The following is a 10186-nucleotide window of genomic DNA, read 5'->3' as shown; positions in this document are numbered from 1 at the left end:
AACATATAATTAGCGGGGGAATCAGACACTAAAATCAATTACAGAGAAAGACAAAGGATCTACACATAGAGTTTTCAAGTGCTTAGGTGTCACAGAGGTACTGAAATGTAAAGTGTAGAAGCACCAGACCCTAGGCCTGGCAGTCGGAAGGACCTGAGTTCTAATCCCAGCTCTAGTCTCGGTTCCCTCATCTGTAAAATGGGGATTGAGACTGTGAGCCCCACGTGGGACATGGACTGTGTCCAACCTGATTACCTTGTATCTACTCCAGCACTTAGAACAGTACTTGACACATACTAAGTGCTTAACAAATACCATTTTTTAAAAAAGGGATTTGATGAAGGAGAATAATAATAATAATAATAATAATGTTGGTATTTAAGTGCTTACTATGTGCAGAGCACTGTTCTATGCGCTGGGGTAGATACAGGGTAATCAGGTTGTCCCACGTGAGGCTCACAGTGTTAATCCCCACTTTACAGATGAGGTAACTGAGTCACAGAGAAGTTAAGTGACTTGCCCACGGTCACACAGCTGACAAGTGGCAGAGCTCATAACCTCTGACTCCCAAGCCACTGCTCTTTCCACTGAGCCACGGAGAAGTAGTGTTGCAGAGCAGAAGAGAGGGCAGATACAGAGCAATTTAAGATGAATTTGATGTGCACAAAGTTGGCCCGGTACCTGGATTTCTACCAATAGTGCTCCACGGCCTGAACCCGGGAGCAGATGAAACATACTGTGGAGGTGATCCAGGGTTGGAGTTGGTGATATGAGGTTGACGGGAGGACAGGCAGATGAGGGAAGCAGCATAGCTTAGTGGAAAAAGCTCAGGACTGAGGGTCAGGAAACTTGGGTTCTAATCTGGTTCCTCCAATTGCCTGCAGTGTGACCTTGAACAACTCACTTAACTTTTCTGCACCTCAATTCCACCATCTGTAAAATGTGGATAAAATGCTTGACGGACTACCACAGCACTCATGACCATATTCGTAATTTATTTATATATTCATATTAATTCATTCAATAGTATTTATTGAGTGCTTACTATGTGCAGAGCACTGTGCTAAGCGCTTGGAATGAACAAGTCGGCAACAGATAGAGACAGTCCCTGCCGTTTGACGGGCTTACAGTCTAATCGGGGGAGACAGACAGACAAGAACAATGGCAATAAATAGAGTCAAGGGAAAGAACATCTCGTAAAAACAATGGCAACTAAAGAGAATCAAGGTGATGTACATTTCATTAACAAAATCAATAGGGTAATGAAAATATATACAGTTGAGCAGACGAGTACAGTGCTGAGGGGATGGGAAGGGAGAGGGGGAGGAGCAGAGGGAAATGGGGGGAAAAGAGGGTTCAGCTGCGGAGAGGTGAAGGGGGGGTGGTAGAGGGAGTAGAGGGAGAAGGGGAGCTCAGTCTGAGAAGGCCTCTTGGAGGAGGTGAGTTTTAAGTAGGGTTTTGAAGAGGGGAAGAGAATTAGTTTGGAGGAGGTGAAGAGGGAGGGCGTTCCAGGACCGCGGGAGGACGTGGCCCAGGGTCCGACGGCGGGATAGGCGAGACCGAGGGACGGTGAGGAGGTGGGCGGCAGAGGAGCAGAGCATGCGGGGTGGGCAGTAGAAAGAGAGGAGGGAGGAGAGGTAGGAAGGGGCAAGGTGATGTAGAGCCTTGAAGCCTAGAGTGAGGAGTTTTTGTTTGGAGTGGAGGTTGATAGGCAACCACTGGAGGTGTTTAAGAAGGGGAGTGACATGCCCAGATCGTTTCTGCAGGAAGATGAGCCGGGCAGCAGAGTGAAGAATAGACTGGAGCGGGGCGAGAGAGGAGGAAGGGAGATCGGAGAGAAGGCTGACACAGTAGTCTAGCCGGGATATAACGAGAGCCCGTAGCAGTAAGGTAGCCGTTTGGGTGGAGAGGAAAGGGTGGATCTTGGCGATATTGTAAAGGTGAAACCGGCAGGTCTTGGTAACGGATAGGATGTGTGGGGTGAACGAGAGAGACGAGTCAAGGATGACACCGAGATTGCGGGCCTGAGAGACGGGAAGGATGGTCGTGCCATCCACGGTGATAGGGAAGTCTGGGAGAGGACTGGGCTTGGGAGGGAAGATGAGGAGCTCAGTCTTGCTCATGTTGAGTTTTAGGTGGTGGGCCGACATCCAGGTGGAGACATCCTGGAGGCAGGAGGAGATGCGAGCCTGAAGGGAGGTGGAGAGGACAGGGGCGGAGATGTAGATCTGCCTGTCATCTGCGTAGAGATGGTAGTCGAAGCCGTGAGAGCGAATGAGTTCACCAAGGGAGTGAGTGTAAATGGAGAACAGAAGAGGGCCAAGAACTGACCCTTGAGGAACTCCAACAGTTAAAGGATGGGAGGGGGAGGAGGTGCCTGCAAAGGAGACCGAGAATGACCGGCCAGAGAGATAAGAGAAGAACCGGGAGAGGACAGAGTCCGTGAAGCCAAGGTGAGATAAGGTATGGAGGAGGAGGGGATGGTCGATAGTGTCAAAGGCAGCAGAGAGGTCAAGGAGGATTAGAATGGAGTAGGAGCCATTGGATTTGGCAAGAAGGAGGTCATGGGTGACCTTAGAGAGAGCAGTCTCGGTAGAGTGGAGGGGACAGAAGCCAGATTGGAGGGGGTCCAGGAGAGAATGGGAGTTAAGGAATTCTAAGCAGCGACTGTAGATGACTCGTTCTAGGATTTTGGAAAGGAAGGGTAGTAGGGAGATAGGGCGATAACTGGAGGGGGAAGTGGGGTCAAGAGTGGGTTTTTTTAGGATGGGGGAGACGTGGGCATGTTTGAAGGCAGAGGGGAAGGAGCCATTGGAGATTGAGTGGTTAAAAATAGAAGTTAAGGAAAGGAGGAGGGCAGGGGCGATGTTTTTAATAAGGTGAGAGGGAATGGGGTCCAAGGCGCAGGTGGAGGGGGTGGCACTTGCGAGGAGGGAGGAGATCTCCTCTGAGGATACTGCAGGGAAGGATGGAAAAGTAGGGGAGAGGATTGGTGGGGGGGAGGGGAGAGGCGGAGGGGTGACTTTGGGGAGCTCAGACCTGATTGTGTTGATTTTGGTGATGAAATAGGTGGCCAGATCACTGGGGGTGAGAGATGGGGGAGGGGGAGGAACAGGGGGCCTAAGGAGAGAGTTAAAGGTCCGGAATAATTGGCGGGGTTGATGCGGCATGGGTGTCGATGAGGGAGGAGAAGAAGTTTTGCCTGGCAGAGGAGAGGGCAGAGTTAAGGCAGGAAAGGATAAATTTGAAGTGTGTGAGGTCGGCTTGGTGCTTGGACCTTCGCCAGCTGCGCTCAGCAGCTCGAGCATAGGAGCGTAGGAGGCGGACAGAGGAGGTGATCCGGGGCTGTGGGTTAGTGGAGCGAGAAGGGCAGAGGGAAAGGGGGGCGAGAGAGTCGAGAGGAGTAGAGAGGGTGGAGTTGAGAGCAGAGACCTGATCATCGAGAGTGGGAAGTGAGGACAGGGCGGCAAGGTGAGGAGAGATGCTTTTGGAAAGACGGATGGGATCGAGAGAGCGGAGGTCTCTGAGGTGCAGTAGCGAAGATTTGCAGGGGGAGGGAGTGTGAGAGATGAGGCAGGTGAGAAGGTTATGGTCAGAGAGAGGGATTTCAGAGTTGGTGAGGGAGGAGATAGTGCAGCGGTAGGAGATGACGAGATCGAAGGTGTGACTGAGTTGGTGAGTGGGCGTGGTATCGTGGAGCAGGAGGTCGGCAGAGTCGAGGAGGGGTAGCAGGCGGGCGGCAGAGGAGTCATCGGGTACATCCATATGGATGTTGAAGTCTCCGAGGATCAGAGTGGGCAGAGAGAAGGAGAGAAGGAAGGTGAGAAAGGGGTCTAGGTGGTTGAAGAAGTCGGAGGTGAGACCAGGAGGGCGGTAGATAACAGCGACAAGTATCCGGAGGGGGTGGTAGAGGCGAATGATATGGGCTTCGAAGGAGGGGAAGGAGAGGGAGGGGGGAGGAGGGATAGTGCGGAAGCGGCAACAGGGTGAGAGGAGGAAGCCGACGCCTCCTCCCTTACCGGTGAGTCTGGGGGAGTGGGAGAAGGAGAGGCCTCCGCTGGAGAGAGCGGCGGCGGAGACCGTGTCTTCGGGAGCGAACCACGTTTCTGAAAGGGCGAGGAGGAGGAGAGAGCAGGAGAGGAAAAGGTCATGGATCATTAGAGGGGCAGCCAAACAATCCCTGCTTCTAGAAAGTGGCTGCTGGTAGATAGGAAAGGTTACTCACCTTTCCTTCCCATTATACACCTAAGGTAATGTATCCGTCCAAAAAAGCTAGGTTTCTGCAACTCCTTGATTGATTCTATTGACCTTGACCAGGATAGTGCTATAATAACAAGTTTTTAATATTGAGTGCATGAAGCATATCGTGTTCCTTGATCGGGTCACCAATAAAAAAAAAGCCCCATTTCAAACCACTTTTCCGTGGCCTTTTCACTATGCCAGACTGCTTCTCAGGCTGCTTCCCAGCATTTATCTAGGAATTACATTTTTTTAAATTTCTTTGATGTGGATTTTAATAAACCTTCAGCAAATGGTAGAAGGGAAATAGGGTGGTATCTGGAGGGAGCCATGGGGTCAAGGAAGACTTTTTTTTAGGATAGGTGATACATGAGCATGATTATGATTGTTATAATAATAATTATTCATAATAATAATAACTGTGGAGTTTGTTACGTGCTCACTATGTGCCAAATACTGTACTAAGCACTGGGGTAGAAGCAGTCTAATCAGATTCCACATGGGGTTCACAATCTAAATAGGAGGGAGAACAGGTATTAAATCTCCATTTTGCAGGTGAGGGAAATGAGGCACAGAGAAGTTAAGCGACTTGCCCAAGGTCACACAGCAGGTTAGAACACAGGTCCTCTGACTCCAGGCCTGTGCTCTTTCCACTAGGCCACATTGCTTCTCACATCCTGCTCATATACTTTAGTCCAGGAGGCCCAATTCCATGGAGAAAGTGCCTTGTTCCTGAGTGAGCAATGGCAGCAGCGGGATTTTCAGGCGGAAAAGAGGCCTCCAGTATCGGATGGAGCACGGTTCGCCCTAAGCTACCGGTCACCGGACCGCCCACCTGTCCCTGACCTGGCTGCCATTGCCACATTTCCCAGTAGTTTCTGGAGAAATGGGGGGCCAGGGGGCTGACCCCTACATCTGCCTATTTATCCTCACCGCTCCCCCGATTCTGCGAAAAAATTCATGGTCAATGCCGGGTTGTTGCACCACGTCTGCAGGTCCAGGCGCTGAGCACACGTTTCCTGCAAATCTGGGCTTTGTTTCACCCATTGACACATTCTCTCCCGAGGTACTCACCCCCGCGTGAATCCTCCATGGCCTTCCATTGGTTGCTGGAATGTCAATCTGTTCTCGTTTGCCAGTCAGTGGTCGCCACCATCAGAGTCCGCTCCTCCTCGGTGATGCCCACTGGGATCCACTATCCTGGCTTCCCAGAAGTGAGGATCCGTTGTCAGACCCCCCACTGGTCTTCAGAGCGCTTGTGGTTGGGGAGAAGGGGGTGAAGAGGGGCTGGAACCAGGGTTCTGATCTCTGAGAAGAGGGGCAGAGGGTGTCATCCATAAGGCAGTGGCAGGTTGAGTACTCTGTGTGGTGAGGCTATCCGCTCTCTCTCCAGCCCACTTGCATCCCAGACCCATGGCAGCTCTCTCCCTCACACTTTTGCCACAGATGCCATTCACCCGCCTCCCGGACCTGGAGGTACCGAGCCCTCTCCCCTCCCACTGTGGAGGTCACTTGCCCTAGTCCTGGGTAAAATGGAACTTTCTGCCTCTCCCCCTTCCTCCAGTTGCCACCGACACACTTCTGGCTGGGATCCTGGGCTCTTTCTGGCAGTGTGACTGGCACAACTCAGATGGGTGCTGTCACCCTCAACATTAGACATGGTGTCACCCAGGCAGAAACTACATCCATAAAAGGGCAGTTCCTTCATGGCGACAGCAGGCAGCTCACACAAGGAAGCTACACTGTGGCTAGACAATAGCTGGCTTCCACAAGCCCAGTCTAGCATTTTCCAGGAGAATCAGGCTGAATTGGAATAACGAAAGCATTAGCAACCTATTTCTCATTCAGTGGAATGAAAACAGTGCTGGAAATATTAACTAGCAGGCGATATCCATTTGGCTTCCTTTTTATCTTTTCAAATAGTCATGCAGTCCACCAGTTGGGAACATGATAGTTTTCTCTTATCGGCTCACTTCTCTTTCCATCCTTCCCTGTTCTCTCCCTCCTCAACTCTCTTTTCTTCCTTCTCCAATTTGATTTAGGTTCCCGTCTAATAACTCTGCTTTGTGGAATGCATACATTATTTGCTGTTTTTCCCTCAGTCTCTCCCATCTCTTTCTCTCTTCTATTTTTCCCACCCCCTCCATCAACCCCTTCTTCTTTTACATTTTTCTTTCTGAGCCGCCTGCAGAAAGCTCCCTGTCAGGGTATTGGAAGATTGCAAGAGCAGTTATGCTTAGGTTGCTCAGACTGAAGGCAGGTTGGCGTGCAGGTTTGCGTGTATGTGTGCTCTTGCCTGGGTGTGTTTGTGCGTGTGTCTAGGCAAAGCAGATGGCACTAAAGAGACTGATACTGATGAATTTCACATTTGTCAGCTATAGACCCCAGAACAATGCTTCCTGCCCAGCCACTGTTACCTCCTGGTAAAGGCCAGCCTAGAACCCGGGGCCGACTGCCTGGACCCAGGAGAAGCAGGATCGAGGAAGAGTTGAGGATCACCAGGTAGCTGAGACCCACCCATGTGGAGAGGCTGCAGGAATGTTCAGGGTCCCTGCCCTCAGGAGAAAGGTCCCAAATCATCTACACAGAGCAGAAGGATGATGATGATGTACTATGTTAAGTACTTCGTGACAAGCACCGCTCTAAGTGCTGGGGTGGATGCAAGCTAGTCAGGGTGGACACAGTCCCTGTCCCACATAGGGCTCACAGTGTTAATCCCCATTTTACAGATGGGGTAACTGAGGCACAGACAAGTGACTGTGACTTGCCCAAGACCACACAGCAGACAAGTGACAGAGCTCGGATTAGAACCCAGGTCCTTCTGACTCCCAGAAGAAGGGGGTGATTGCCAAAGTGCTTGTGAGCAAAGGATCCTGGCTGAGATACTGAGCAGGACAAAGGGCAGACTAGGTGTAAGTGCTGGTGTGTGGGTGGCGGTGAGAGAGAGCATTTGAGTGTGGGTGCTTCACTGTCTGTGAAGCTTCCTGAAAGGCAGTGCCCCATTGGATAGCATAACCTTACCAAAGCCTCATTTCGGAAAACTGCCTCCTGAATTTGAGTGTTGGACATGCAGTTCTTCACATTTGGTTTTGTGACTTTTATAGGCTAGTATCATTTGGGATTGTTAATTCTGAGATCTGGTCACCCAGGAAACCATGGCCAGTAAGAGCTATTTGCCATTCAGTGGGCTCTTTTATACCGAGCTCTGTTCTTTCCTTTATTAACGGGTAGCTCATAATGGCAGCTTCCATCGGTTTCAGCCCTCTGTCTGGGCTGAGATCGAGGAAGAGCTTGGCAAGCTCCTAAAGAGCAGGGATAAATGGACAAAAAAACAACTAAAGAACGGAACTTCTGTACATGGCCTCTACCTAGGGGTGAGCCCCTTTGGTAAGAAGTGTTCCCAATTAAAGGAGGTGGAGGGATTATGCAATACCCAAGGAGCATTGGTCGAGAAACAGAAAGAAAGGGACACCCTCTGAGATTCATGTAGAAAGAGTCAATGAGAAAGTACTAGAAACTTAAGGAGGCATACCACCCAAGTAAAGGATGAACTGTTAGATCGGTGACCGAGTTAGGGGGCTAGTTGGGGGACTTCGTAGCAAAAGATTCCTTCTTTCCTCAGTCCTCCCTCTCTCTCCGGTCACCAGCACAACAGGGCAGAGTTGTATCCCAGTGCTGTTACCTTTCCATCTCTGTTCACACACTCTTTACTTGGCAGTAGATAAGCCTTGTACCTCCCCTATCTGCCCTCCCTTCTGCGTAAACTAAACCCCTAAGCCCTTTGATATTCAACCCAGTTCCACGGCACTTATGAACATGTGTACTTGCGTACATACCTGTATACATGTACACTTACAAACATATTCTTATACTCTACCAATTCCTAATCTGTATCCCTATCCCTACCCCTCCCCTATCCCTAATCTACTTTAATGTCCATCTTCTCCTGTGGACTGTCAGTTTCTTGTGGGCAGGGATCAAGCCTACCAACTCAGTTGTATTGTACTTTCCCAAGCACTTAGTACAGTGCTCTGCACACACTCAGTGTTCAATAAGTACCATTGACTGATTGAAGGGCTTTGAATTCAATTTCAGCCAAATTTAATTTTTCAGAGGGCCCATTTTACTAATGGACACATAGGTCCTCCTAGTATATTCTGAATAATGGATAAACAACATCAATCAATGGTATTTATTGGGCACTTACGGTGTGCACAGAACAGTACTAAAGTTCTCAGGAGAGTACCATACAATAAGAGTTGGTAGACAAGATCCTTGTCCACCAGGAGTTTATAATCTTGTTGGGGTTAGTATAGACAGTTCCCAGTGGAAGGTTTTCAGAGCTCGGGGCTTCTAACCCCCTTCCCTTCCCACTCCCCTTTGTCCTCTTCTTTCTCATTGCCTTCTTAACCCACCCCCCCCCCCACCTCCTCAGTCTGATTAATTTCTTTCCAAGGTCTACAGTCTAATCTGGGGAGATTTGGTTTTCAAACTGGCTTTTAAAGAAATAACGGGGAAGTCTGGCTCAGCAGAACAAAGCAGCCTGAAGGTACTCTAAATTCACCTTCGGGGATTTCTGAATTATTAGGAGTGACTTTCATTCATTTGGAATTGCCCCAGATCCTTGGCTAACCAGTTCACGCTCAATTTGATTTTGGTTTTGCCATCGGCTATGATGTTGTTTTGCCTTAGGTGGCCCTGGTTCTAACTTCAGCTTTGGCTCTGTGTTACTACAGTCCCCCACCTTACTGTGACTAGCTACACTGACTGGGACCCCAGCTCAGTACATTTTACAATCCAATTTTTGTTCATTTTAGGGACATCAATAGGAGTTGGTGACACAAGTGTCATTCATTCAATCGTATTTACTGAGCACTTACTGTGTGCAGAGCACTGTACTAAGAACTTGGGAGAGTCTTGTCCTATGCCGAGTCGTTTCCGACCCATAGCGACACCACGGACACATCTCTCCCAGAATGCCCCGCTCTCCATCTGCAATCGTTCTGGTAGTGTATCCATAGAGTTTTCTTGGTAAAAATACGGAAGTGGTTTACCATTGCCACCTTCCGCGCGGTAAACTCGCATCTCCGCCCTCGACTCTCTCCCATGCTGCTGATGCCCAGCATGAGTAAGTTTCGACTTGTAGCAGATTGCCTTCCACTTGCTAGCCACTGCCCAAGCTAGGAATGGAATGGGTAGGTCTCTGCCTGATTCTCCCTCCTGAGGCCGAGACTGGTAGAGTACTGGAAACTCTCCAGGTGTGACCTTGAGAGGTGCTTGGGAGAGTACAACACAACAATAAACAGATACATTCCTTCCTTCACTTACCTTCAGTCCTTCCCTTCAGTTACCCCTACCCATCCAAATCACCACCGATATTTTTCAATATAGATTTTGCTATATTGCTATGTTATGCTATATTGTAATCTCCCAACTGCTTAGTTCAGCACTATGCACACAGTAAGCACTCAATAAATATGATTGATTGATTGATTCCATATCAGTCTGATTGTAATTCCTTCTTCAAATTCCATAACTGTATTCTGCCAGTTCATATCACCATATGTTCTTGCGTAGAGTTTCAATACTGGCCCATTTATACATTAATATATGCCTTGCCCTGGTCTTCATTTGTATTGCCATAGTGAACTTTACAGTTTTCTCATTTGCCTGATTGTAATTCGAATCGTTACAATTGTCCGGACTTGCTTACTTTTGTATTTTGCTGTCACTCCGGGTCCCTAATATTTTCTTAGAAATAAGTAAAAATGGGGGAGATGTGAATTACTCAGATTGAGGATGGGTGTACTAGTAGTTCTAGTACTAGCAGAAAGGAGTTCCAGGAAGGAAGAAGGGTGGGAACACAGGCTTGGAGGTGATGGAGACAAGGAGGTAGTGAATAGTTTGGCTGGAGAGGAATGATGTGTGTGAAGTGGGGTGTAGTGGG

At 49.1% G+C, this 10186-nt stretch overlaps 1 long non-coding RNA gene and 1 other non-coding gene across 2 annotated transcripts; both read right to left on the bottom strand.

Moving 5' to 3' along the window:
* Positions 1–4052: 4052 nt before the first annotated feature.
* On the bottom strand, positions 4053–9155 carry LOC114807945. Its single transcript, XR_003755943.1, has 3 exons — positions 9120–9155; positions 5314–5547; positions 4053–4106 (listed from the first exon to the last, which is right to left on the bottom strand). It is a non-coding gene; the product is annotated as an uncharacterized LOC114807945 (long non-coding RNA).
* A 222-nt stretch (positions 9156–9377) lies between these two features.
* LOC114808291 lies at positions 9378–9515 on the bottom strand. Its single transcript, XR_003756137.1, has one exon. It is a non-coding gene; the product is annotated as a small nucleolar RNA SNORA7 (small nucleolar RNA).
* Between the last annotated feature and the right edge of the window lie 671 nt (positions 9516–10186).

The sequence above is a fragment of the Ornithorhynchus anatinus genome, chromosome X5 (assembly GCF_004115215.2).
Source record: "Ornithorhynchus anatinus isolate Pmale09 chromosome X5, mOrnAna1.pri.v4, whole genome shotgun sequence".
NCBI classification, from domain to species: Eukaryota; Metazoa; Chordata; class Mammalia; order Monotremata; family Ornithorhynchidae; genus Ornithorhynchus; species Ornithorhynchus anatinus.
Note: the sequence above shows the minus strand (reverse complement) of the source record. Positions and strands in the feature narration are given on the sequence as shown.